The 27164-nt window shown below is 38.6% G+C and overlaps 1 pseudogene; it reads left to right on the forward strand.

Annotated features, from left to right (window-relative positions):
- The first annotated feature begins 4970 nt into the window (after positions 1-4970).
- Positions 4971-27164, forward strand: part of LOC143615485 (CENP-B homolog protein 2-like) — a 29409-nt pseudogene continuing 7215 nt past the window's right edge.

Genomic DNA, 27164 nt, shown 5'->3' on the forward strand with positions numbered 1-27164 from the left:
TACTATTAGATTTGATAACTAAAAATATATTTTAATATGAATAGTCTATAGTGCAATGGTTGGATAGGCTTAACATTAGAGTATGCTAAATGGTTGGATAGGCGTATGGTTTTATGGTCTTAAATCCTGTATTGATGGGATTCCCCGGGGAACGGAGACCATGGGTTGGTATGCGGTTTATCATCTGGTATGCATAAATCCTAAGTGGATTTATTCATATTAAAAAAGCTTAAAAAGAGCAAACTCGCAGTTTATTTGCCAATTCATAAGTCAATAAACATGATCACAAAAAGTGCTTTAAAAGTACAAATTCACTATTGACTTGATCATCCACGCTGTTAGTCATATGGGGTGTGCTCGCGTCTCATTACCATTAAGAAACGGACCACACGGGACACGTCACATGTAAGCCCTACAGATGAATTCGTGCCTACTCACGTATGGTGATGGACTTCGGGGTATTGCTTGATAACAGGGGTATGTCATGTAGTGGGGGCTATTTATTAGTTGGTTACCTAATTGCACCTTAATCGTATCGAATGGCCATTTTGGTAGACTTTAATGCTTAAGTTTGGGTTTTGGTTCGATAAAAATATCCAAGATTGTCTTAGCTATTACATATGGGCTTAAAAGTTATACACATGTGCAAAATTTTGATCGTCTAATCTTAAGGTTTAAGTCAAGTTGGGGTGGTCTGGTTCGGTAAAACTATAATGAAGCATGGTAAGGCGGCTTTAGGGCTTTGAGGTGTGGGATCCATTTTAATCATATAAACTAAGAAAACTGTCACACCTTATTTTCCCCGGTAAGTATTAAGGCATGGGTTTAGGTGGACAACAATATCGACAATCGCGGTTTTTGTGTTCCTCGTGCTTAATTAAGATAATCTATGAAGTATTTTGAGAATAATCTCTGATTCTGATTCCATTCCAAAGTCTTTTTCGGGACGAAAAATGATAAGCGTGGGGATGTGATGGTTGGGTAAAAGTTAGTTATTATTATATATTTATTAGTTAATTTTAGGTTAATAAATGAATGAACATTGGTACTTCAAGCATTGTTTACGTGTTTTCAGGACATTGGAAGCTATGGAGCTTAACGAGGATATTTACGGGCTTGGAACGAGATTGAGAAGTGGGAGATTGGACGTGCACGCATTATGAGGCATTCAAGAAAAGAAAATAGAAAAATCTAATTTTTTACATCTTCGTGATACGCGAAGATGCAAAGAAAGGCAACTTCGCGATACGCGAAGTTGCAGAAATACGGCCGCGACTATTTTGTCCTTCGCGATACGCGAAGAAGCATCCCTTACATCTTCGTGATACGCGAAGATGCTTAAGTCGGCCAAAATTTAAGGTTTGCCTTATATAAACCTCTTAACCTCCCCATTCAGTTAATTACGACTTCCAGAGGCAAAAGAGGCTGCTTAGGACGATCTTCCATCATTCCAAGGCTTCTGGTTCATCTCGGGATTGTATGTTCATCAAGATAAGTGATATAATCGATATGTCAATGCTTGGCTAAGTTTCTTGTTCATTCTAGGGTAAGTTTTTGTGTATTTTAACTTCTGACCATATTCGTATGCTTAATGTTTATGAGCTTGATTGAGTTATTGACTTAGTCTTGCTTAATTTGTGATTGATTATTTAAACAATTTGTGTTTGGGGTTATTAATTAATGCATTATTTGTTTGGTTGTGTTCATCAACATTTAGGGTTTAAGCTCTTGTGTCATTGAATAGTTATCATCAAATATTGTCTCTTAATTGGTTTTAACAAACATAAGTTGGTGATTAGGTAAACCGAGTTTCCTTGTGTCATCAATTCGGTTAGGGTATCGTTTTGACATCACAATCCAACTATTAGGTTTAGTAATTACTGCGTTATCAATATAATCGTATCTGGGATTAAGTTGAATGTCACATTAACCGAACCTAGAATGAATGCTTTTATTAAATATTATTTACAAATCGTTTTTAAGTAATTGTTAGTTTTAATAATTTTTTTCTAAAAATCGCTTGACATCGTCTGTCCGTCTTAGTTAATTAATTAATTTAGTCATATTAAATTAGCACTTCTCTTGAGTCCTTGTGGAGACGACCTTACTTACCCGTACTAGTTATAGGTATTTAAGTATTTAATTATTTGTTTTTGAGTAGACCACGACAGCCTACGTCAACATGTCCATTAACACTTGATTGATTATCATGAGTGACAATTAAATATTACGAAGTACGTAATGAAGACTACACACTCAAGATCAAAGAAGGAAGAAGGAGATATTAACAAAATCCTAATGTACAAAGTGTTATGAGAAGATATCTATATCAAATGAAGAAGAAATCACAAGATTAATCCATTGAAGATTAATGAACAATTTAATTAATAAAGTTGTTAACTTTTATAAACTTAGGGATTTTATAAAAATATCAAATAATACTTGAAAGAATCATTCTTCTTAAATCGTATCTTTCATTTAAACATTGGATTAGTGACCTAACCATCATCAAAAGGGTGTCAAACTCATAGAAGGCAAGGGTTGAAACTTTAGTTGAAGAAACTAAATTATGCTTAATTCATTAAGTGAAATACTTGGGTTTTGTTATATAAAGGAATGGGATGTGATAAGGAGACTTTCCCACATGTGAAGCACCTGCAAAAGAAGACAAAGACTCCATACAACGTTCACATTATCAAAACTAATGTGAAGTGGACTGGTCGTCCGCGATCGATTGGATCGATCGTGGGAACAACCAAGCCTGAATTGGGTGGAAAGTCGACCCCCCCCCCCCCCTCCAATGTAAGTATGCCTTACTCATTCCTGGTATTCATTCTGTTGCTAAAACTTTTACTCACACTTTCGACTCCCTTCTTTTTCTGATTATCCCTCTCAAAAACATATAACTTATTCTCTCACCGAAGGATGATAGCAGGAAACCCCTTATGCGGTAGGGGTGTTCTTCGGGTTATTTATTCGGGTTTTGGGTTGTTTGGGTCGGGTTGTTCAGGTTTTAGCTCAAAACAAATTGACCCAAGAACCGACTCAAATAAGTTCGATTTGTTCGATTTTCGGGTTATACGGTTTGGGTAAATTCGGGTTGGGTTTCGGGTTTAACAAATTAAAAAAATCCACTTTTAACAATATCATAAATTAAAAAACCATATTCCAAGTCGTTATAAAATGATAATATACAGCCATATTCAACAATAGCGCGCATATATTATTTAGCAAAATATGAAATTTATCATACAAGAATGCATTAAACAAGATGAAGAGTGTTGTAGCTGTGGATTAATACTTGTATAGATTGAAGAAACATGCTCAATAAATACTGGTTTAAATACTATACTATTTAAGTTTTTGAATTGAAGATACATTCTCCGCATGCTTTATGGTCATTAATACATTGGGATATGATAGATCCAATATTAATTGGAGTCTTGAGAACAACCGAACAAGAATACATAAGGTCACTGTGTTACTTCACTGCTAAACTACCCAATAAAATTAGGGATACATGCATCGATGTATTATACTTCGGGTTATTCGGGTCAACCTGAATCGGGGTATTTCAACCCAAATACCGACCCGAATATTTTATCTCGGGTTCGGGTTAGGAGTTTAATTCTTTTAAAAATAATTATTAATTATGTGAAATAAAGGTACAAAAATGTATTGGATTACATCAAAACAAAAGGCAAGCGGGCAACAAGCTGCGCCGCTACCCCTTTTTAAATCGACCAACGTACAAACACACCCATATTATGCGGATGAATTCGGGTACGGTTAAAAACACACCCATATTATGCGGTGTGTTCACGGTTTGTTCAGCTGTACAATTTCATTCAAGCCTTGAAGTCTGGGAACCATCACGACCACCCTTTACATTTATTTGTTGTAGTAACAATATGCATGTGTATACATATACTCTATTTAAACCTGTATGATAATTATCATATGATGGAACAAGACTTATAGTTTATTAGTCTGTGTTCTGTGTTCACTTACCTTCAATTAGCACTGACAACTAGGAATATATTGTGCGCTTTAATTTGGACTTATGCTCTATGCATGATTAGGTCCATCTTATCAACCAACGTACAAACTCCAAGATTAAAACTTAATCGTTACTAATCAATGCGCTTCAGATTCAGGATAAAATTAACCGACATATTTTTCTAATCATTGGGAAATTCACTCTCTCTTGAGTCTTCAGTTGTCAATTTAAGCAAAATAATCAAACTGTAATGATGGTAGCCTTTTAAGTCTGCCTTTTGAAACCATGACTGCTAATTAACGCACGAGGATTAGCCGAGCGTTTAACTGGATCCCTTGGGATAGAGGCATGGTTTATTGCCTACATCTACTCTTCCCAAACACTACTAATTATAGCTTTGTTATTGATGAGATTATTACCAGGTTGTAATCAAACTGTAATGAGTAAATTATATCGTAAGGTACGTTAGAAAGATTTTTTCGTGCTATTTATTTTCAGAAGGAACATAAGTTGGTTCAATAATTGCAATAATGTTCAATAAAGTTTGTTACTTTTTAGGCTTTATAAATATACGTAACAAACTTACACGTGAACTTGCAAATCCTAGCAATAATTAACTTCAAACCAAATACATGGAAACCCTTTACTTGATCATCTTGCTTCTTGGCTTAGCCTTAACAGCCATAGGTCTCCGTAGCATCTCTAAGCTACCGAAGCACCAAATCCTATCCCGTATTGCGAACTGGTTTGGTCCAATTTTGTTCTTCTGGGTTGGCTGGAGGAGAATACTTCTGATTTCTTCCGCGGATGCTGCCAAAGACCTCTTCACTGAAAATGATGAGGTGTTTGCCAACCGACCTGAGATAGTGCCCGCGATGGTATTTGGGTGCAACTGCACGAACCTCGCATGGGCACCTCATGGTGAGGGTTGGAATCGCCTCCGCGATATCTGCTGCCATGAAGTCCTTCCATTATTTTGTCAGACGGACCAACATGACTCACTTGCTGATGAGGTGAAGCAGTTGATTCGCCAGCTTTACTCTAACAAGGATTCAGTATTAGAGTTAAGACCCATGTTTTTGGAACTGGTGTTTAACGTAATGATGAGGATGTTCGCAGGAAAAAGGTAACCTCAGTATACATTAAGGCTGTTTTCAAGGTGTTTTGCTAAGAACCATTTTCACTTTTAAGATACCAAGATAGTTAAAAGTTTTGAACTTCTTTGAACAATGAAAATTGAAAATGAAAAGGTATCTGACCTACTCTTATGGTACGGGGTCAATCATACACTTACGATGTGAAAATCCAGATCGATCTTTGTGAGTATATAACAATAATCAATTTAGAAAATTTCTTAAGTACACCACTGATACTACACGCAGTTTAACTTTCATGATTATCGTTTTGGAACGTTAATCGGTATCTGATAAAGATTACTTTGCCTAGCAACTTTGTTGTACGATATAATAATGATATATGGTAGGTAAAGGTCTCCCAAGTCCAACGTTGAATATACTATGGCAAATAAATGACCCACCAAAGTTCCAACATCGTAGAATATGGAGCTAAAATAAGTGCTCTCTTGTGATCACATTTTTTTTAATAAAAGAAAAAATATAAGTGGATTCAAACACAGGCCCAGGATTCTCAATCTTTTAGGGATATGTTATTCATACATCTTTTGGTTATCCACACACCCTACATACGATCGTATAGGGGTTATACTATCGTATGGAACCCACTTGAAAGTGGGTGTGTATAAATCAAAGGGTGAGTGGATAACCAGAGCCATCTTTTATTAGTTTACAGCTAATTAACCACTTCACCGGTATGCATCTTCAATCAATCAATTTTCATGCGTGTGTGTAATATATATATATAGAGAGAGAGAGAGAGAGTTAGCAGTGGCGGCCCAACGTTTTTGGTGGCTCAAGCGAACTAAAAAATTCGGGCCTTTTTTCCAAAATGTTATATATCTTTCTCTTTTATCCAGCCTTGAGATCGGTAATTATAAACTAAAAAGTTTATACAAATTCACTATCAAATCTAAATTACTATACCAGAGAATCAAATCAAAGTTAATTCTAAATGAGCAAACTAAGTCACTAAATCAAGACAATCGTGCACAATAGAAAATAGCAACTAAAAGGTAGGTTCAGTAGGTTCATAAATAAAAAAATATATTACCTGATTGAGATTAACACATTTGCAAAAATGCCTTTTGTCACATGTCTTTCCATTCAAACCACAAATTGAAAGTTTGGAACCCAGTTCCACTGACCGACAAGTCCGCATGTTGCAGGCGGTGCCAATAAAAAATTACCGATTGGAATGCTGAATGTACTAACAAAACTCCAGATTTAAGAAAGCAAGGGTAGGCAACCGATTGAATCCGGATTGCTAAAACGTTCTCTCAGTTGAACGATGGATCCTCCCAAAAATCGTCGGTTGATCTTCCATTCTTTGTCTTCGCCACAATTTTCGTTCCCGCTCCACAATCCAAGTTATGTATTCCAAAGTTCCAGACTTCCAGCGTATTAACTCTGGATTGCAGGCCCACGACCAAAATATGAACACTATAGTCCCAAATACAGGTTAAGGCTTTTAAAAAACTGGGGGCCTTTTATTTTGATAGGCCTCAAGCCCTAGCTTGGCCCATTAACACTGTTAGGCCGGCCCTGAGTTAGTATTCTTAAAGAACTCAAATATAATTGAACCATTTCTAGCTGTTTATATATATATATTAGTTTTAGAGCCCGTGTCACACACGGTATAATTCAAATTATAAAATTATTAGTAAAACAAATAATTACATAGCGCATATGAAAAAAAATGCATTACATCTATGCTTGTATCTATACAATGTGTACAATTGATTTTATTTATATCACAAAATGATTTTTTTAAATGAACTTAATAAAAAAATGTCCGTGCAAAATCGTATCCGAGAATGCTTCTTTCTATTGAAAAATTCATTATCGGTGTCATATATGTATAATTGAAAGAATTTTGGTTATGAACCAATTTCGAAAATAAGACTTCTCATACGATAGTAGTTCTAACCACTCATTCTAAATACAAAAGAGGAGTTACCTTTATTGATATATTTATTAATTTATCACCCATCTAAGGAAAGTAGGACATTAAATTGTAGCAATGGATATTCTTCAAGAACTATGTTTTTCTGAGCTACACCATACAAAAGATTTTGATACATTTCAGAGGGCTTCTTGACTTTGTCATAATGACAACATAAAAAATAACATGTTAACCCATTCAATTTTGTGAATATTTTGTTTCATTTGAGCATAGTTTTGCATGACATGCTTCCCATACAACGTTTTGATCCCCATTGAAGGAAAAATTAATGCTGACATAAATATTTCAAATTTGATAAAAGTGAGAAGCATTGATAGCATGGGGGTGACATGTCGAAAGTGTTCGCAATTTTTTCTTAAATTTTTAATAGTTGAGGGAAAAATAGTCAATTTGTCAAATCCTGAACTTTTTGATTATTTCAAAAAAATGCCCTTAAAAACAAACTTGAAACCCGAATCATGTTTAAAATTCTAACCTTCATGCTTTTGACATTTTAAAGTCAACATTTTGAACCCATAACAAATTTGACGATAAATCTATTTTGCATTCTCAAACTTTTAAAAATACTTAAAATTTTCATTTTTGACCCGTAACAAATCTTGACCTAAATGTAGTTAACTTGTACCAAACAATCTATTTACTAACTTTTGACCCATAAAATCAAATTTAACTTCCACAAAAAAACCCGAAACAATTTTCATTTAAGAAACATGATTTGTTTTTTATTTTTAAAATTCACCAAGTATTTTGAAATATATAGTAAAATAATATGTTAATATTTATATTCATAAAAATATATAGATATTATATAAATATAGTGTAAAAGGAAAGTGAATAATTATCGATTTATTACATATATTAGGGTATATTAGTTTTGGAGGGAAAAAATTGTGAGAATTAACCAAAACATGACAAGTGTCCACATTTATTTTACTTTATTAGAATAGGTAGATAGGTAGATATATATATATATATATATATATAGAGAGAGAGAGAGAGAGAGAGTTAGTATCCTTAAAAAACTCAAATATAATTGAGAACTCTAAGAACTATTTCTAGCTGTTGATTTAGTTAATCAAGGGTTTTAAACACATCATGGCATAATTGTAATTAATCAGAAAGTTAAAGGGTCAATTTTATCTTGCAAGGGTATTCTTGTAAAACCAAGTAAATAGAATTTTTAAACCAACCCTAATTTTTCTCCATCTTCCTATACATATGATCTTGCATTCTTTTTTATTTGTCTTTTCTTTTTTACATCAGCTTGTGTGAATTTTTTTTTTCTTTTTATCTTTTTTTCCTTTACTTCCAGTGACGGATTCAGAAAATTTTTTCATAGGGGTCGGGATTTTTTTGGGTCGATACTCAATTGACTATCGGCATTTGAATTTTATTATGGTTCGGTTCGGCTATTCGGGTCGGGTTAAATCGGCATATAAATTCTTTTTTGGTCCGATACGTTTGTTTCAGTCGAGTTAAATCGGGTTCAGTCATATAAAAAATAACAAGATAACTAAACAAAACACCATAAAACAAAACAAAAAAAAAACATGAAACATAATATTTTGCAACAAAATGTTAGTTTTTGTAGCGACTATATACTCAATAACGTAACCTAAAAACTATTTCATCTCTTCCTTGTGTCATTGTTCCTTAACAAAGTTATTGAAAAATCTCAATCTTTAATTTTTCCTCTTAACTTTCTTAAATTCCACGGGCATAATTTTTTTCGTGGGGATCGGAAATTTACTACTAATACATGTCAGATAAACTATTCTGTTCGATCGGGTCAGATAACAAAAGGTTTAGGTTATTCATACACCAAGAGGTTGTTCACATACTAGGAGGGCCTATACGAGTCGTATAGGTGCAGTGTCAATTCATTTTTGGTTAGGAGTGTCAGGTTTCATTTAATTGCATCGTATAGCCCCTATACGAGCCGTATAGGGCTATACGACTCGTATCGAGTCTGTTTGACTCGTATAGTATTTTTTTTTAGATTTTTTTAAAAATTACCAAATATTAAAAATAGCATCCGAGTTGTTTACAAAATAGAAACACGTAATTTAAAAGTAAATATTTTGCTACATGCATAAAAACATACGAACAACATGAACGTTTTTAGGTAACGACTTTTTGTATGTGGTCATGCAATCCATTTTGGTTGACTCCCATGTGAGTTATTTAAGCTTTTGAAATATAACTGCCATAAAAATAATTACCTTTGGAGCAAGGAAAACAAATACCTGGCCTGTATGGGTCGTATACCATCTATACGGCTCGTATAGACCATAAAATAATTATAAATATCTGGCCAAAGTACAGCTGGCAGCAGTCTATATGAGTCGTATAGACCCTATACGGCTCGTATAGGGTCTATACGAACAAGAATATCTATACGACTCGTATAGGTCTATGGCTCATATAGACTGCAAAAAGCTGTCACACTGTCACCTCCGTACGTATGTTAATAAGTTAGGCCCATACGACTCGTATAGGCCCTATACGAGCAGTATAGCCTTATTCACACACCATTGGGATGGTGTTTGTATATAACAACCCTAACAAAATCATATATTCATTTAGCTTTTATTCTATATAAAAAAAATATGTGTATGCTAAACATTAAAAGAAATATTAAAAATCATCTACTAATAAAATAATAAATAGTAAATAAATATATTAAATACAACAAATGAAAGACCGGAAAATTTGTCATTTAATATAATGAACTAGATATAAATAAAAAGATAGATAGAGTACACTAGACCTACTTTTTTACAGCCTATTTCTCACTTTTAAAATATTTAGTCTTCTTCCTCTTTTAACCTACTTACCCTCTAAGCTTTCTCCGGCACAGGGAAAAATTTCCGGCTAGAGCAAATTTAATCTTTTCTTTTCATCTTACATTTTCACTAGTTTTGCAGGGGTCGGTGTCAAAATTTCACATGGGTTGGTCAGAATTTTAACACGTATATAACACTAACAAAAAAATTTTCACAAGGGTCAGCCGACCCCTACGGCACCAACATAGCTCCGCCTCTGTTTACTTCCACTCTGAAACTTTTGCAACTAAAATTACGTATGTGTAATTTTGTTTGCACACCCTTTTATGTTTGTTGTTTATGAATACAAAAATCATCGAACAACTTTTTTGTTGTGTATTTAATAGAAAAGATAACAACTTGTTTACAGAATTAAAAAAAACAAAATTTTTCATGAGTAAACACTAAATTATGTAAATTTGTTTGAAAAAGTTATCAAAAAATTGGCATATATGTACTCAAGGAAATACATACGTGTAATCAAATAATTAAACATATGTAAACGCTAAAGTTACATATATGCACTAATAGAATTACGCATATTTAATCGCTGATTAACGTTTCTATTAATAAAAATTACATATACGTAATAATCAATATTCAAATCGAACAACCTTGAAGAGGTAGGTCCCAGCAGAGCCCAGTTGGACCCGCAAGACTCACCTTGAAAAGGGACGTCTGCGCAGTTGAACCCGCAAGACTCCTTAACGGACGTCTGCGCGGTTGAACCCGCAAGACTTAACTTAAAGGGACGTCGGCGCCGAGACCAACTGGATCCGCAGGACCCACCATGCTCAGAGACGTGACGTCCTTACGCGCAGTACGCAAGCTGTTCCCGCAGGAAAAGCCTCCCATTGGTGAAGTACTCTGCCTGTTCCCGCAGCTGCGGATACAAGCCATCAGGGAAGGATACCTGCGCAGCAAAGCTACACGCACAAGGCACTTAACTCTCATAATAATTCAGTAATGTCACCTGAAGAAGGAATGAGCAAAGACGGGAACTCTCCCGCACAAAGCCGAGAGAACTCCCGCCCAAATGAGCCAGTCCGTACGATACTGTAGGATCTTTTGTACTGTACCTGACGAGGTATGGACAAAAGATCTGACCAAGGATACGACAGCTCACTGACAACGGTATGACGAGCAGCACGCTCTTGTACTGTATGTCACTATTAGCCGCTGCCTACTCACCAACCTGTCGGAGGACGTGCATAGCCTGCAGTTGGTGGAACAGGAACAGTACACAGCCGGCCTGGTCACTATCAGCCGCTGCCTACCCACCAACTACCAGCATGGCATGTGCATAGCCCATAGTTGGTAGAACAGGAACACTATTCAGCCGGCTGTACCTTCTTGGAAACCTATCTTCGGCTATAAATACTCCAACACCTTGGAATGGTACATCATCTTATCATCTCATCTTATATCTTATATCTTATACCTGATATCTGCTCTAGCAATCTCTTAATATACACTTATATTCAAGAGCAATCTAGTCTGATTCTCACGCCGGAGGGTGGTCACAAGGAGGTACCCCCCCCCTTCTCAGTGACGAGCTCACGGTGTCTGTTTTGCAGGTTATCAGAAGAACCATCTTTGCCGGGTCTAACCCCTCGTGAGAAACATCTATTTAACCCCCAGATTACCCGTAATCTGCCCGGGGTCGATTAGTGTTTCTTCATTGGCGCCATCCGTGCAAAAAAGCTAGAACTTAATTCCTTTTCAGTTTTCTCGAAACTTCTGGAAAGATGGTTAAAGAAACTCCGGTAACCACAACCCCAGCTACTGGGGAGAATACCGGCGACTACACAGTTCTTACGAACACTACCCCGGTTACCCAAGCCGGGGCAAGTGCAGTAAATTTTACGAACACTACCCCGGTTACCCAAGCTGGGGCAAGTGCAGTAAATCGCTCACTGGGATACACCGATACCTAGTTAGAGAGACAACGAACGAGGCTCCCCCGCCAAACACTCGATGAAGTTAAAGCGTGGGCGGAAGCACGTCAAATAGAATTCCAAGCTGAGTTGGATGAACGCTTACGTTCACTCCAACAGGCTGATGAATTCATACAGTACTCGGACGATGATTCGGAGGAATCCGATAGTGACGCAAACCCTCGTCATAAGGCGAAAGGGAAGCGTAAGGAAACGGACTCCCAACCGAGAAGGCGTTTTGGAGAAACCTTCAAACCAAAAAACGCAGGTGGAAACCCACGTGACTTCTCCAAAACATTTACACCAACTGCTGCAAAGGTGGGAACGTCCAAATTTGTAAGGGACATTGCGGAAGCAATCGCCCCAAAAAGTGCCAAACAGATGTCTAACATCGGCACTTACGATGGTATATCTGATCCAGACGATCATTTGAACAGGTTCATAGCGGGGGCAACCGTCAGTAGTTGGACGGAACCTACGTGGTGTTACATGTTCCAAATGACGCTTGTTGGGGCAGCTAGAGCGTGGTTCGATCGTCTACCGGTCCACCACATCTACGATTGGGCTGACTTCCAGCAGAAGTTTAGCCAACACTTCAGCCAGCAAAGAAAATATACCGAAGAGCAATGGACAATCCTCAATTGCATTCGAGAAGAAGATGAATCTTTGCCAGACTTCATCACTCGCTTCAGCTCAAAGAAGCTAAGTCTGGGTAATATTAGCGAAGATCTTGTTCGCGCTGCTTTCATCCAGGGCGCGAATGACCCAGAGCTCATCCGCACCTTAACGGGTAAAGATGGCATGCCATCCACATGGGATGTCATCATGACAGCAACTAAACGCTTTGCGGAAACGGAGAAGCAACTGGGTAGAGATCTCCCCCAGAGCACAAACCTCTACACCCAGAAAACAAGAGAAGACAACGTCCTTACCGCCCAGCTAAACAAAAAGCGGAAGCTAGGCATTTGGCAGTCAAGGGTAAACTTTGACACCTCATCCGGCTTGCAACATCGGTTAGGCGGAAGGGATAACGTACAGTCGAACTAGAACTCCAGATGGACGCCACTCACCAAAAGCGTCACCGAGATATTCGCCACTGAGAATCTCCCATGGCCAAAGGCTCCAATAATCCGACATCGTCACAATGCCGATCGAAGCAAATACTATGACTTTCACAGGACAAAAGGCCACAACACTGAAGAATGCACAGACGTGAAGGACATCGTCGAAGCATTTGTCAGAGATGGGACGCTCGCGCACCTCGTGGCGTAACGAACGCTGAGCAGGCTGATGCGTGTAGAACCCCAGTTGGGGAAAACACTAAAATTGCAGCTTCAATGGTGGAGACTACATACTGCGTAAACAACGAGATCCCGAACCAGGTGCATATCGGCTCGATGGCACTCCCATCCCAACAACATGGAAGGGAGCTCAATTACACAGTTTGCATATAGATCAATTCCAAACTTGTAAAGAAAAGGCCCAGAGCCACTTCTAATGGAAATGATTCTTCTTAGAACATTGATGCTAATGATCTTACATTTATACTTATGAACTTTCCACACTGATATGCCGGTCTTCACCGCATACATAAGTGGGGAAGTCGTTGCTTGTGGAAGGCGGCAAAACCCGCATAAACACAAAAAACGGCAAACCTTCACGCAGGTCAGTCATAGGTAAAGTTGGGTGATCCCACTAAATGAAAGTGCCGGTCCTAACCGCACAAATCATGATAAACTGAACTAACCTATTGACAACCGCGCGTCGAACGGTTAATTTGTTCAACACTGATGCCGGTTTTCACCGCATAAATAAGTGTAAAGAAATCGTTGCTTGTGGAAGGCGGCAAAACCCGCATAAACACAAAAAACGACAAACCTTCACGCAGGTCAGTCATAGGTAAAGTTTGGTGATCCCACTAAATGAAAGTGCCGGTCCTAACCGCACAAATCATGATAGAAGAAACCGAACTAACCTATTGACAACCACGCGTCGAACGGTTAACTTATTCAAAATACTTAGAAAATTTCTAACAGAAGGATGAGGAAAACCTACACGCAGGTCAGATGTAGGTAAAGGTTAGCCATCCTAAGTGCAAGTGACGGTCTTACCCACACAATCACGAACGAGGAAGCAAAACTTCAACCTATTATCTACCACGTTCAAAGGTTAACTTATTCTAAACACTTAGAAAATTTCAAAGGAAAAGATGAGGAAAACTTCCACGCAGGTCAGATATAGGTAAAGTTTAGCCATCCTACTGAGTGCAAGTGACGGTCTTATCCGCACAATCAGAAAGAGGACGCAAAACTTTAACTTATTATCTGCCACGTTGAAAAGTTAACTTATCTAAGTACTAAAGAAATTGCTAAGTTAAATCAAAATATGCGTGAAATAAACAAGGCAAGGCATTAGCAAATAATCTTTATTCCATCGAAATTCAAATATTACAAAAATTGCTGGGTACATACCCGCATACAAAAGAAGCTATACAAAAATAAAAATCTACTATAATGATGGAAAGGGATCTTCAGGATCAAGCTTCAGGACCACTTCCACTTGGACCCGCACCATCAGTAGAGTGTGGCGGTTCAAGGAAAGCATTAAGGATAGCCAGCCCATCATCAGCAGCAGCAACTTCATTCACCTTCTCCACCACCGGATGCGGGAAAGCAGCATACTGGTTCACTGCTTGGTCATAAACAGCTTCAGTATCCACATCATACAAAGGGAAGTTGGAAGACGGGATGCCTTTCTCAACGAACCCTAGACCAAGCAGGAAGCCGGCCTTTTTCCCATCCTTATGAGAAGCGTTGAGGGCTGCGCTCATGGCATCGTCGTATGATGTGTCCGTGAAGACTCGATGCACAACCTACAAGAAAAAATACAAGTGTCAGAACCTTTTCTATGTACAAAGAAAAGCGTAAAGATATGAAATTACGCATACCTGAGACAACGCTTCTCGTAGAAGCCATTCCTTGGCAACCAGAGCCTCCTGGAGGGCGGCTTGAGCTTGGTTACGGGCGCGTTTGGCTTCACTTTTGTTAAGGTTGGCGAGCAACACTTCCTTAGCAGCAGCCTCTTCAACGCCCTTTAGCTTCCGCTCAGTATGGTCAAGCACGCCCCTCTGGTCCAAGATCTCTTGGAGCTTCTTGGCGTCTTCCATAGCCAAGGCATCATGAGCCTGCTGGAGCCTCTCTAGCTTGGCTTTAAGCTCCTCATTCTCAATGAGTAGAGGCTTGGCAACAGCTTCAGGCTTGGTGGCCCTCTCAGTTGCGTTCCGTGCAGTTTCCTTAGCCAGCCGAAGCTGTTCGTTAACAGCTTGGGCAGCATTGGAACGGGCCTCGAGCCGGGCCTGAACTTCAACCTCGAGGGCCTTGAAGGCCTTCGCCTTTTCCGCAGCCACTGCGGTAAGCCTCTTGTTCTCCTCCCGGACAGCCCGCGCCTGAGCTACTTCTTGGATACGAGCTGCTTTTAACTTGTCGTTTTCACGACAAAGCAGCTCGACGCGCGGCTGCATCCGGGCCAGGAGAATCCGAAGCTCATTGGTTAGCCTACCCTCCTGGTAGCTAGCCATTGCTTCCCCCAACGCACCACTGGGAGCTGCGTGACGAGCCCACTCTACGCACTCCACAGGCGTGCGAAGGGTTGTTCCTCGGCGGATGTTCCTTCGTGGAACATACACTTCATTGGAATCCGACACTGCAAAAGCAAAAAGCAGTTAGGAAAAGATGATAAAATATATATATATATATATATATAATAAAGGCCAAAATAACCCTACGCACCTGTAGGGTCGACGACAGGCCTGTAGCCACCAAACCCATCACCTGAACTTAACGGATATCCATCCAAAAGGTCAGGCAGATGGGAAGGAGGCAGAGGTTGGCGAGAAGCCCCAAACATACCTGAAGGATCGACCGTAGTTGCCGACGATGGAGGCATGGTGGAGGCCGCCGCGGTAGAAACCAACGGAGGTGAACTCACCGGAGATGAACTCACAACCGTGGTCGCCGCTGCGGAAGAGCCCGCAGAAATAGTCACCGCCGGCTCAGTGAAAGATTCAGTAAAAATGGCACTGACAGCCGGCGGAGAGGTCACCACAGTTGGAACAGTTGGCTCAACTGGGTGAGCAACTGAACCAACTGAAGCAGGCGCAGTCGCCTGGGTCATCGCCTCAGGTAGGTTGACCAAGCCTACCGTCATGGGTCCGGAGGTGCTCCTCCCCGCTCCACCCTGGAATGCGGTAGCATCCACGCCTGCACGAAGACAAGATATATAATAAGTATAATGGCGAAAAGATATGAAGTTAAAAGTAAAGGAAATTTGTACTTACGGGTTTTCTTGAGCCTAAAGGTGCGAACAGGCGGGGACGAACCCGATGGAGCCGGCCTCTTCACGCCGCTCACCGTCGTCGTCCTGGGCTGCTCGGAGGTGACAGTCGTCTCAGCCTCCGGAGCAGTGGTCTTATCACCACCAGGGTTCCCCACCACCTCCTCGCTTTCGGTCTTTGAATCAGACCGATGCACCGGATCGGCAGTGGAGGCAACCTTCGCCTTCCCCTTCCCGCCGGCAGCCTTTTTTTTCCGCACCAACGGAGGACCATCTGCGGATTCCTCATCAGAAGATGACAAGATTAGAGGAATTCCAGCAGAGGTTTCAGCATTGAGAGGTCGAGGTTGAATAACTCCTTACCTGGCCGCGTGGCGCTCAGAATGGGGTGGCCTGGCAGGTAGACCTCCACAAACCGATCCCTCGTTTGCTCCAAGATGGGCAACTCGTTCTCATCGAGAGCACGAGTACCCATCCTAGCGGGACCATCAGCCTCCCGCGGATGCAGGAGCGACTGCAAGTCATTCCCCTCTGAAATAAAAAAAGAAACAGTTAGAAGAAAAACCTATATCAACAAAGAAGACAGAGCATACCGTAAGGGACAGAGTTCAAACCGTATTCGAGGACGATGGGAACCTGCGACGCCTCCTTCCACACCCGACTCATCCCAAGCATCACCATCCCCGACTCCGCAAAGCGATACACCGGAGTCTGGACCCGGGAGATCTTGGCGAACCACTCCGCCTCCTGGTAGTTGAGGGCGCGAAGGGCGGGGAGTGCTCTCCCATTCTTAAAGGTCATCGCAAGGGGGACGACGCGAGCGGAGATATAAAAAAACTCCCACTTCCACGACCGAAGACTGCTCTCGGTAGCGCAGATCTTCAACCCCTTGATCCGATTGACCAAGGTGTACCACCCCTGGATACACCTCCAGGAGTAGAAGGTCATCAACCGATTTACGTGGGGCTCCACGCCCAGAATGAGGCACACCCACTCAAAGTGGCGGATCTTGGCGATCGCCATCGGGTGTACCTCCGTCAAATGCACCTCGTGCCTCTCCAAGACACGGTATACAAACTTCGTCAATGGGAACCTGAGATTCCCATAAACGAAGAATGCAGCGTACACCCCTATCTTGCCCTTGGAGGCATCGTACACCGTCTGGTGTGGCTCCGGAAACTCAGGCTCGAACGGCTCGAGCATGAACTTCCGGACGATGTACTGAAAAAGCTCAGTGGGAAGAGCACACTGCATTCGCCAGCAGTGCTCTTATCGTCTTTATCAGACGTAGACGTCGGGATCTCGACGTGCACGTCAGATTCCTCGGCAGCAGCTTCGAAATCGTGAGTAGAAGACATGGTTTGGAGGTAAAGAAAAACGATTTCAGAAGAATGCTCGACGGAATAGTGAGTATTCGCCGGAAATCGTTTAGAAGATGAAGAGAGAAGTGAAAGTGTGGATTACAAAGGACCCTCTCCCCCTTTATATACTCATCGCAATTAATGCGATGAATTTAATGTGGAAGAGAGAGAAATCGCAGGTGCAATGAAACTATGACACGTGGCAAAGTGCAAGCTGGCAACAGCTGTTGAAAGGACGCGTGCCATTAATTTCGCGGCCACGCGCCCGAAAAATCGCGCCCACGCGCCTGAAAAAGCGTCTGGAATGACCATGTACTGTCACGTCGCCATAACTTCCTGCACGTACTGACACAGTCAGAAGAAACCGTCGGACGACGTTTCAACAGTTGGGACTGTTCTTATCCTTTCACCAACTCTTCTAATTTCAAAATTTCAAAAAGATTCAAAAGTAAGCGGGAAAATACCCCTTACCTTGGCAACCAAGAAACTATAAGACAGGTGCGAGTACAGTGTTAAGGCAAAACCCTTCACATACTTAGCACCTGCAGGGAATTGAAGCCAAGAATACCTCGGCAACCAAGCAACCATAAGACGGGTGCGAGTACAGTGTCAAGGCAAAACCCTTCACATACTTAGCACCCGCATGGAATTGAAGCCAGGAATACCTTGGAAGTAAAGTAACTATAAGACGAGTGCGGGTACAGTGTCAAGGCAAAACCCTTCACATACCTAGCACTCCGCAGGAAATTGAAACCAAGAAGGATCTTCTGGGCAGTGCTTGCGGAAACGGGAATAACATCCCCGCATAGCGGGAACGTCGAGAACTAGATTGTTTGAACCTCCAAGATGTAATTGGTTGTTTAAACATAATTGATCACTATGTTCAAAACTACCAAAACCTCATGGAGAATCTACACAAGTGGAACTCAACGCTCCTGACTTGCGAGGAGGTTACAGACCTACTCGCATCACACCCAAAGATCAAGCAGAAAAGTCGGGAATTTCTGCACGTGACATTAGGACTTCCGCGGGAAGAATCCCCATGGAAAACCTTAAAACTAAAAACCTTTTCAAAACCCCTTGTTTAAGTCCAAAAGTTCACCTCACTTATTAACAATTCATGAGAAGAACATTGGACTGGGGGGACTTGAAAAGGTAGGTCCCAGCAGAGCCCAGTTGGACCCGCAAGACTCACCTTGAAAAGGGACGTCTGCGCAGTTGAACCCGCAAGACTCCTTAACGGACGTCTGCGCGGTTGAACCCGCAAGACTTAACTTAAAGGGACGTCGGCGCCGAGACCAACTGGATCCGCAGGACCCACCATGCTCAGAGACGTGACGTCCTTACGCGCAGTACGCAAGCTGTTCCCGCAGGAAAAGCCTCCCAATGGTGAAGTACTCTGCCTGTTCCCGCAGCTGCGGATACAAGCCATCAGGGAAGGATACCTGCGCAGCAAAGCTACACGCACAAGGCACTTAACTCTCATAATAATTCAGTAATGTCACCTGAAGAAGGAATGAGCAAAGCCGGGAACTCTCCCGCACAAAGCCGAGAGAACTCCCGCCCAAATGAGCCAGTCCGTACGATACTGTAGGATCTTTTGTACTGTACCTGATGAGGTATGGACAAAAGATCTGACCAAGGATACGACAGCTCACTGACAACGGTATGACGAGCAGCACGCTCTTGTACTGTATGTCACTATTAGCCGCTGCCTACTCACCAACCTGTCGGAGGACGTGCATAGCCTGCAGTTGGTGGAACAGGAACAGTACACAGCCGGCCTGGTCACTATCAGCCGCTGCCTACCCACCAACTACCAGCATAGCATGTGCATAGCCCACAGTTGGTAGAACAGGAACACTATTCAGCTGGCTGTACCTTCTTGGAAACCTACCTTCGGCTATAAATACTCCAACACATTGGAATGGTACATCATCTTATCATCTCATCTTATATCTTATATCTTACACCTGATATCTGCTCTAGCAATCTCTTAATATACACTTATATTCAAGAGCAATCTAGTCTGATTCTCACGCCGGAGGGTGGTCACAAGGAGGTACCCCCCCCCCTTCTCAGTGACGAGCTTACGGTGTCTGTTTTGCAGGTTATCAGAAGAACCATCTTTGCCGGGTCTAACCCCTCGTGGGAAACATCTATTTAACCCCCAGATTACCCGTAATCTGCCCGGGGTCGATTAGTGTTTCTTCATATACGTAATAATCAATATTCAAATCGAACAACCTTCTTGCATGTTGTCTATTTAATAGGAAAAGTATCTAACAACTTTATTTATACAATAAAAAAATCAAAAACTTTCATAAGTAAACACTAAAATACTTAAATTCGTTTGAAAAAGTTACCAAAAAATTTGGCATATATGTACTCAATGAAATACATGTAAATAATTACACATGTAAACGCTAAAGTTACATATATGCACTAGCAGAATTATGCGTATGTAATTGCTGATTAACGTATCTATTAATAAAATTTGCACATACGTAATACTCAATACTCAAATATAATATTTTTCAAAACATGTAATATTGTAATCTTATGTTTGATGAAAATATAATTACAAAATTTTTTTCTTTATAGTGATAATGCTTGCATATTTATTTAATGGAAATCTTAAAAATAAAATTAGAACTGAAAGATACCTTCTTTTTTTAACAGTTGTAAGAAAACTATAAATTAGGAAACTATGAATCCAAGATAAAATAATATATAAAAAAAGGAAAAATAAAAACAATGAAATTATTGTATCAATAACGCAAAACTTTGATTAAATGTGTCATTGAATTCGAATTTTATAAATGCAACATTAGGATCGAATAGGAGCATAAAAATAGGAATTTTTTTCTCAATAGAAATATGTGAATATCGTTGCTCAAAAGACCATGCTACCCCTATTTAAAAAATATGTAAAAAGAATAAAAAAAATTGATTGGTCAAGATGAGTTCCTAGAATTCTTAAAAAAATCATGAGTTCTTAATTGATTACAACCCTATACATATATTTATATATATATATATATATATATAGAGAGAGAGAGAGAGAGAGGAAGTATAAAATGAAAACCCACTTGAGTTGTAAATACCCTATGTAACATCGTTTTTTTTCACACATAATATATGTTGTGACATTTAATACAAAACATCGAAACATAAAAAAAAAATTCTTTTGCTATTTTTTAAATTATTTTACTAATTTTTTTATATGTTTTCAGGAGAGAGAAAAATGTTATATTTATGTTTACATTTTTATTAACTTTAATTGTGAACCACATAATTCAAATTTTAATTAAAAACATGTGGTTGGGAATGAGTTTCTAGAGTTTTCACAACTCAAGTGGGTTTTTATTTTAAACTTCTCTTATATGTGTGTGTGTGTGTATACACACACATACACACATATATAAGAGAAGTTTAAAATAAAAATTCACTTGAGTTATGAAAACCCTATGTAACATCGTTTTCTTTTTGTTTATTTTACACACGTAATATATGTTGTAACATTTAATACAAAATATCGAAAACTAAAAAAAAAAATTTGTTTTGCTATTTTTTAACCTTTTTTTATTAATTTTTATATATGTTTTCAGGAGAGAGAAAACGTTATATTTATATTTATATTTTTTATTAACTTTAATTGTGGACCACAGGTTTCAAACTTTAATTAAAAACATGTGTTTGAGAATGAGTTTATAGAGTTTTTATAACTCAAGTAGGTTTTTATTTTAACCTTACCCTATAGATATATATAGGATCAGTATCATGTGATAACTTTTTAGGAATTGAGAACTATGAGAATCATTTTGAATCACAAAAAACCAAAAAAAAAAAATCATAAAACAAGTAAACACACAAAATAAAAAAAAAGTAAAAAAAACAAAATTCTTATTTATCATCCCGGTTTCATATAAAACAAAAAAAATCTCTGTGTAGCTAAACTATCCATATATGTATAATATGTATATATTATACATATATGAATAGTTTAAGGTAAATGATAATGTACATATGTGTACATTATGAAACTAGAGATTTAATGAAATTATACATATGTGTATACGTAAAATACGGATTAATTTTTTTTGGAGTTTTTTATGAAACCGAATGAAATATAAGAATTTTAGTTTTTTTTTTTTACTTTTTTTTAATTAGTATTTTGTTTTACAAGTAATTTTTATAAATTATTGTTATTATACAAATTAATATTATTTTTATGTTGGTTATTTTTATTTCATGAATAGCCTTTTATGTTACTTATTTTAAATTTACAAAATATTTATATTTACAAATACAGTTTTCATTATAATTACTTTCATTTTATAAAGGGATATTGGATTCTAATAATTCAAACTTTAGACTATTGGTCGGCATTAATCAAAACTTAAAAAAATTCCCTAGTTTAATCACAGCTTTCACCTAATTGGTCTCCATCGAGCATTTTTCTAACGAAGACTGGCCTAGTTAGTTTGGAGGCAAAATATGTCACTTCTCCAAGTTAAAAGGGATAAATAAAAAAAGTAATTTTACTTAAAAACCTATCTTCATCCTCCATTTCTTCCACTCATCACCACTCCATCACCACCATCGTCTCCCCACCCTACGACCTCACCAGTCACCACCACCACCATCATCGCTCCGCCCTACCACCACATCACCACCAACACACCACCATGATTGATTAAACTTAAAAACTCATCCCCCTCCCCGGTTCTTTCTGTCACCACAGCCAAAAGAAAACTCAAAACATTTGTATTATTTTAGCTGACTCGGCTCTAGTTACTAGATCGCTGAAAAAATTGGCCAACCGGTGACCGCAAGGAAGCCAATTGATGACCATAACTTCTTCATTCAAAGTATCTATTTTCATATACTTGACTTCCGAATTAGGGTTTTCAATTTTGGGGTTTTTTCACGATGGACGGTAGTGGCCAGATGGATGGTGGTGGTGGAGACGTGGTTAACTTTTTCAATCTTTTGTCTGCGTACGACAGATGGCAATGAGGGGTGGAGACTTGCCGGAGAAGAAAGGGTTAGGAGGTGGGGTTGGTTGTTGGAGAAGAAAAAGAATTATCGTTTATAATAAATAGCATTTTTGTTTTACTCCCTAAACTTAGAGAAACGAAATATTTTTTTCCATAACTAACCGGGTTAGTCTCTATTAGGAAAAGGTTATGTGAAGGCCAATAATGTGAAAGTTAGGATTAAGCTACGAAGTTTCTTAAATTGTGATTAATGTCGAACAATAGACCAAAGTTTGAATTATTAGAATCCAATATTCCTTTTAAAAATAGTACTTTCATATTAATTTTTTATTGTGAAGAGTAGTGCTTTTCTATTTTTTATTGAGTAAAGTGTTATTTTCGTCCTTATGATTTGACAAATAATGCTAATTTAGTCCAAAAAGTTTATTTTTTGCATATGGACCATCCACGTTTCCCAATTCTTGCCAACTACATCCAAATCACTAACCTCGTTAAATTGAATCATTAAATCAGGGGTAAACATGTCTTTTCACTCTTTCTTTATTATATGAGTACAGTGCCAAAATCGTCCCTGAAGTTTGGTCATATTTGCGAATTTCATCCAAAAATATTTTTTTCGCAATTAGACCCTCGATGTTTCTCAACCGTTGCCAATTTTCTCCAAATTGTTAGCTCAGTCTAAATTCAACGTTAACTCAGGGGTGCTACTGCCCGTTTACTTGCTTGTTTACATTATTATTATTATTATTATTATTATTATTATTATTATTATTACACTGAGCTAAACCCTTTATATAACTAAAAATAAAGAAGAATAAACAAACGAATACTATGTTGGATTCAAACATAGGATGAAATTTATTGAAATGATGTGACGTTGGCTTAGATGAGAGAGGGTAAAAAATTGGTGTGGGATGGTAACGAACTGACTTTCACCACCCTTATTTTTCGTTGCTAAGGTATTCTGCTGAACAAACTATATTTTATGTTTTTATAGGTATTGCCAGAAGAAAACCACAGAAGAAGAGGAAGAAAATAAATATATTTGGTTGCGGGAATATGCCAGCAAGTCATTTAAGATGACTACTGGAGAACCTGATTGGGCATATTTCTTCCCTATATTAAAGTCACTTGGACTTACAGGTTTAGAGCGAAGGTGCACGGAGTTGCAAACAGATTGTGATAAACTCATGAACAAGTTAATTAATGAAGTAAGAAACTCGCCGGAGTCGTGTGATGGATTATGCCAGAAAGAAGAAAATGTAATCCAGTTCTTGTTGGAAAAACAGAAACAAGATCGTAAACAATACGATGATGCAAAGATTAGTGCACTGGTGCAAGTAAGTTCTTCAATTTGGTACACAATATCTTACTTTTTCCAAGCACCTCATTTTCACTTGTATTAGCATGATTAGCACAAAGGACTGCGGAGAGAGTTTTTCAATGAAATTGTTTGATAACGAAATGTCGTTGCTACATGAAACTTAGACGGCATGTTGTCACTACATGTGAAACTCTAACACAGACGACATGTTGTTGCTACATGTGAACCCATGCTGAAGACTGATGTAGCCACTACATGCCCATGTCGGTGCAGACTCAAATTCTTGTAGCTACATGACTAATAGAGAATTCTAAATTGGCTTTGGTGGGTATTGCCAAACTTCAAAATCAGAAATTATTAAATATTTATTGAAATTCAAGATATAAGGGAACGAATGACTTACGACACTCGATCAGTGATTTACAAGTTTACACTATAAAGACAGGATTGAATTTCACTCAGGTTGGGAAAATTGTTAGGTGTTCATATCGGAAATTACCTAATTAATGAAATTCGGGACTAACAATTGGGATAAATCACCAATCGCTGTTTGCTTATGTGTTTGTTGCTTATGTGCTCCATAACTTCATTCATGGCCCAAGTTATACTTTTTAAAATTCGGACCATTTATTCTATTTAGGTAGTATAGGTACGAGCTTGCTAACTTTCATATCAGCTCCTCTTTATATTTATAGTCAAAGAAGTCAGTAGCAAGAACTTTTCATTTGATATAAATATGCAAAAGTTGGTTTAAATTGCAGATAATTTGTCATATGATTAAATATGAATGCATGTTTTATCTAGGTACTATTATCAGCAGGTGTTGATACGTCAGCTGGAATTCTGGAGTGGGCATTTGCTCTTCTCCTGAACCATCCAGGGATTCTACAGAAAGCCCAAAATGAGATCGACAAACATCTTGATGGTGCATATCGTTTCTTAAAGGCGTCCGACATTAAGCATCTGCCTTATTTAAGTTGCATTGTGAATGAAACATTGCGGTTGTACCCAGCTGCACCCTTTCTAGTCCCTCACAAGTCGTTAGAAGATTGTAAAGTTAGAGGGTATTCCGTGCCGAAAGATACAATACTAATGGTTAATGCGTGGGCCATTCACAACGATCCCAATACATGGAAAGAACCTGAAAAGTTTAATCCGGAAAGATTTAAAAGCATTACTGACGAACTAAATGGATTTAAGTTCATGCCGTTTGGATATGGAAAGAGGAGTTGTCCCGGGAAGGGCATGGCAGAGCGTGTGATCACTATGGCTTTGGGCTCACTCATACATTCCTTTAATTGGGAAAAGGTTGGTAAAGTGGACATGACCGCACAAACAGGCCTTGCTTTGTTGAAGGAGAAACCTTTGATGGCTGTTTGTCACCCACGGTTAGAGCTCGATAAGCTACTTTCTCAAATTTGAGCAAGCTCCTTCTAGGAGAAGAATAGGCTATGTAAGAACTATATGTGTTGTTATGTATTTGATAATATCTTGTTAGCGTTGTTGTTACGTGATAATATTTGGGCTCACTTGTTAGAATGTATGGACGAGTAATCGTTTTAGGGTATGTTTGGCAAAATTAGCTGGTGGTTGGTAGCTGGAAGCTGGTGACTGGTAGCTGTAGCTGGTAGCTGGAAGCTGTAGTTTTTAGATATATTTAGGTGTTTGGCAGAGTAGCTGGAACTTTTAATAAATGTATAAAATGACAAAAATTGGCATAATTAAAAAACAATAATATTAAATATACTTATTTTGGAAGGTTATTTAAGTAATTAAAATACTAAAAGCTTATAGCTCTTTCTAAACGCTACTAGTTGGAGCTTTAAGCTTTAAGCTTTTTCTCATGACCTAAAAGTTTCAAGCTCCTTCCAACCAAACAAGGCTTTTAATTGAGTATGAGCTTTTTCTTAAAAGCTTGAAGCTTGAAGCCCCTAAAATCTCATTGCCAAACATACCCTTAGTGTGATAATATCAAAACTTGATTTACATTACAATAAAACACAATAACATATACCAGAGATAGAGATCAATCCTGGGAGTGATTGATTCCTCCACCAAAGGAAAGAATAACAATATTAAATACAAAAATATTGACTAGAAACAATAGCTTGAATTTTGAATCTTTGATTTATTCTTTTGCCGCCCTATTACCCCCATTAGGCGAAAAAAGCAGCGGACCAACTCTAATCATCTTGCGAAAGCATTCAAAAAGAGGTCGTGGAAGACTCTTTGTGAAGATGTCGGCTACCTAAAGTGTGGTAGGAACAAACTTTGTGTATGATAGGGTTAGAACCATAAAGAGAAAGAAAACTAAGAGATGAAGAATGTTTGACTCAAATTCTGGATACCCTCTGGTAGGGTTCGACTCATTCATTATATAAGACTATACTACAAACTTGGCCCCAAACAAATAAAAACAAACCACATTACGCCCTGTAGAATGCAAAGTACTTAAAAACCAAATAAACTAAAATGACATGTATCAATACTCCACCCTTAAAAGATTCTTGACCCAAGAATCACAAACTAAATTAAAATAGAATAAACTGCAGAATCCATGTACTCTTCGGTTCGACCCATTCCACGATGACCGCCACTCAGTTATTCACGTGACATTCAGACGAGTCATCACCAAGTGCCACAAGGAATGCCATGCGAATCTTTTGTTAGCATTCAGAGCCGTTTTAGTGACACACCATGGGATGTGCCACTCATGCTCCTTAGATACACCAATAGCTCCTACATTCTTTTTCTCACCATTAGAAAGATCCATAAGAACTGACCTTTTCTTGTTTTTGTGTCGATTACCCCAAGAAACTTTACTCATGAGTTCTTTTAGAAAACCAGATTCACGGTGTGTAATGGCAATACATTGGTATACAGCTATACCATTCTCATCTTCCATAATCCATTCACGTTGTATGTGTTTATCTCCACAATAAGATAACATGCCTGATTCATCATATTCTATCATGTCAAGCATTGCGTCAGTTGCAACCTCAATTCCTTGGTTAGTAATAGAATGAAATTCCATTGAGTTATGTTGAACTTCACTCATGCTTTCAATTAAGCAACATTCCCAACCCGGTTTCCATTCAAAAGTTTTATCATCTACCGAATCATTATCTAACTGTCATATTTTCTCATTCCTAATTACCAAAATCTCCATATCCTGATTTGTTTCAACTTTTTTGTCATTTTCATTTGAATTAACAATTGAATCTGTGTTTATTTCAGTCTCAAATTCTTCAGGCACTTTATCGAACACCTTAGGGGCAGGTTC

Source organism: Bidens hawaiensis, unplaced genomic scaffold, assembly GCF_021521415.1.
Source record: "Bidens hawaiensis isolate Kalapana, Puna unplaced genomic scaffold, B.hawaiensis_p1.1 tig00043271_1, whole genome shotgun sequence".
In the NCBI taxonomy this organism is placed as follows: domain Eukaryota; kingdom Viridiplantae; phylum Streptophyta; class Magnoliopsida; order Asterales; family Asteraceae; genus Bidens; species Bidens hawaiensis.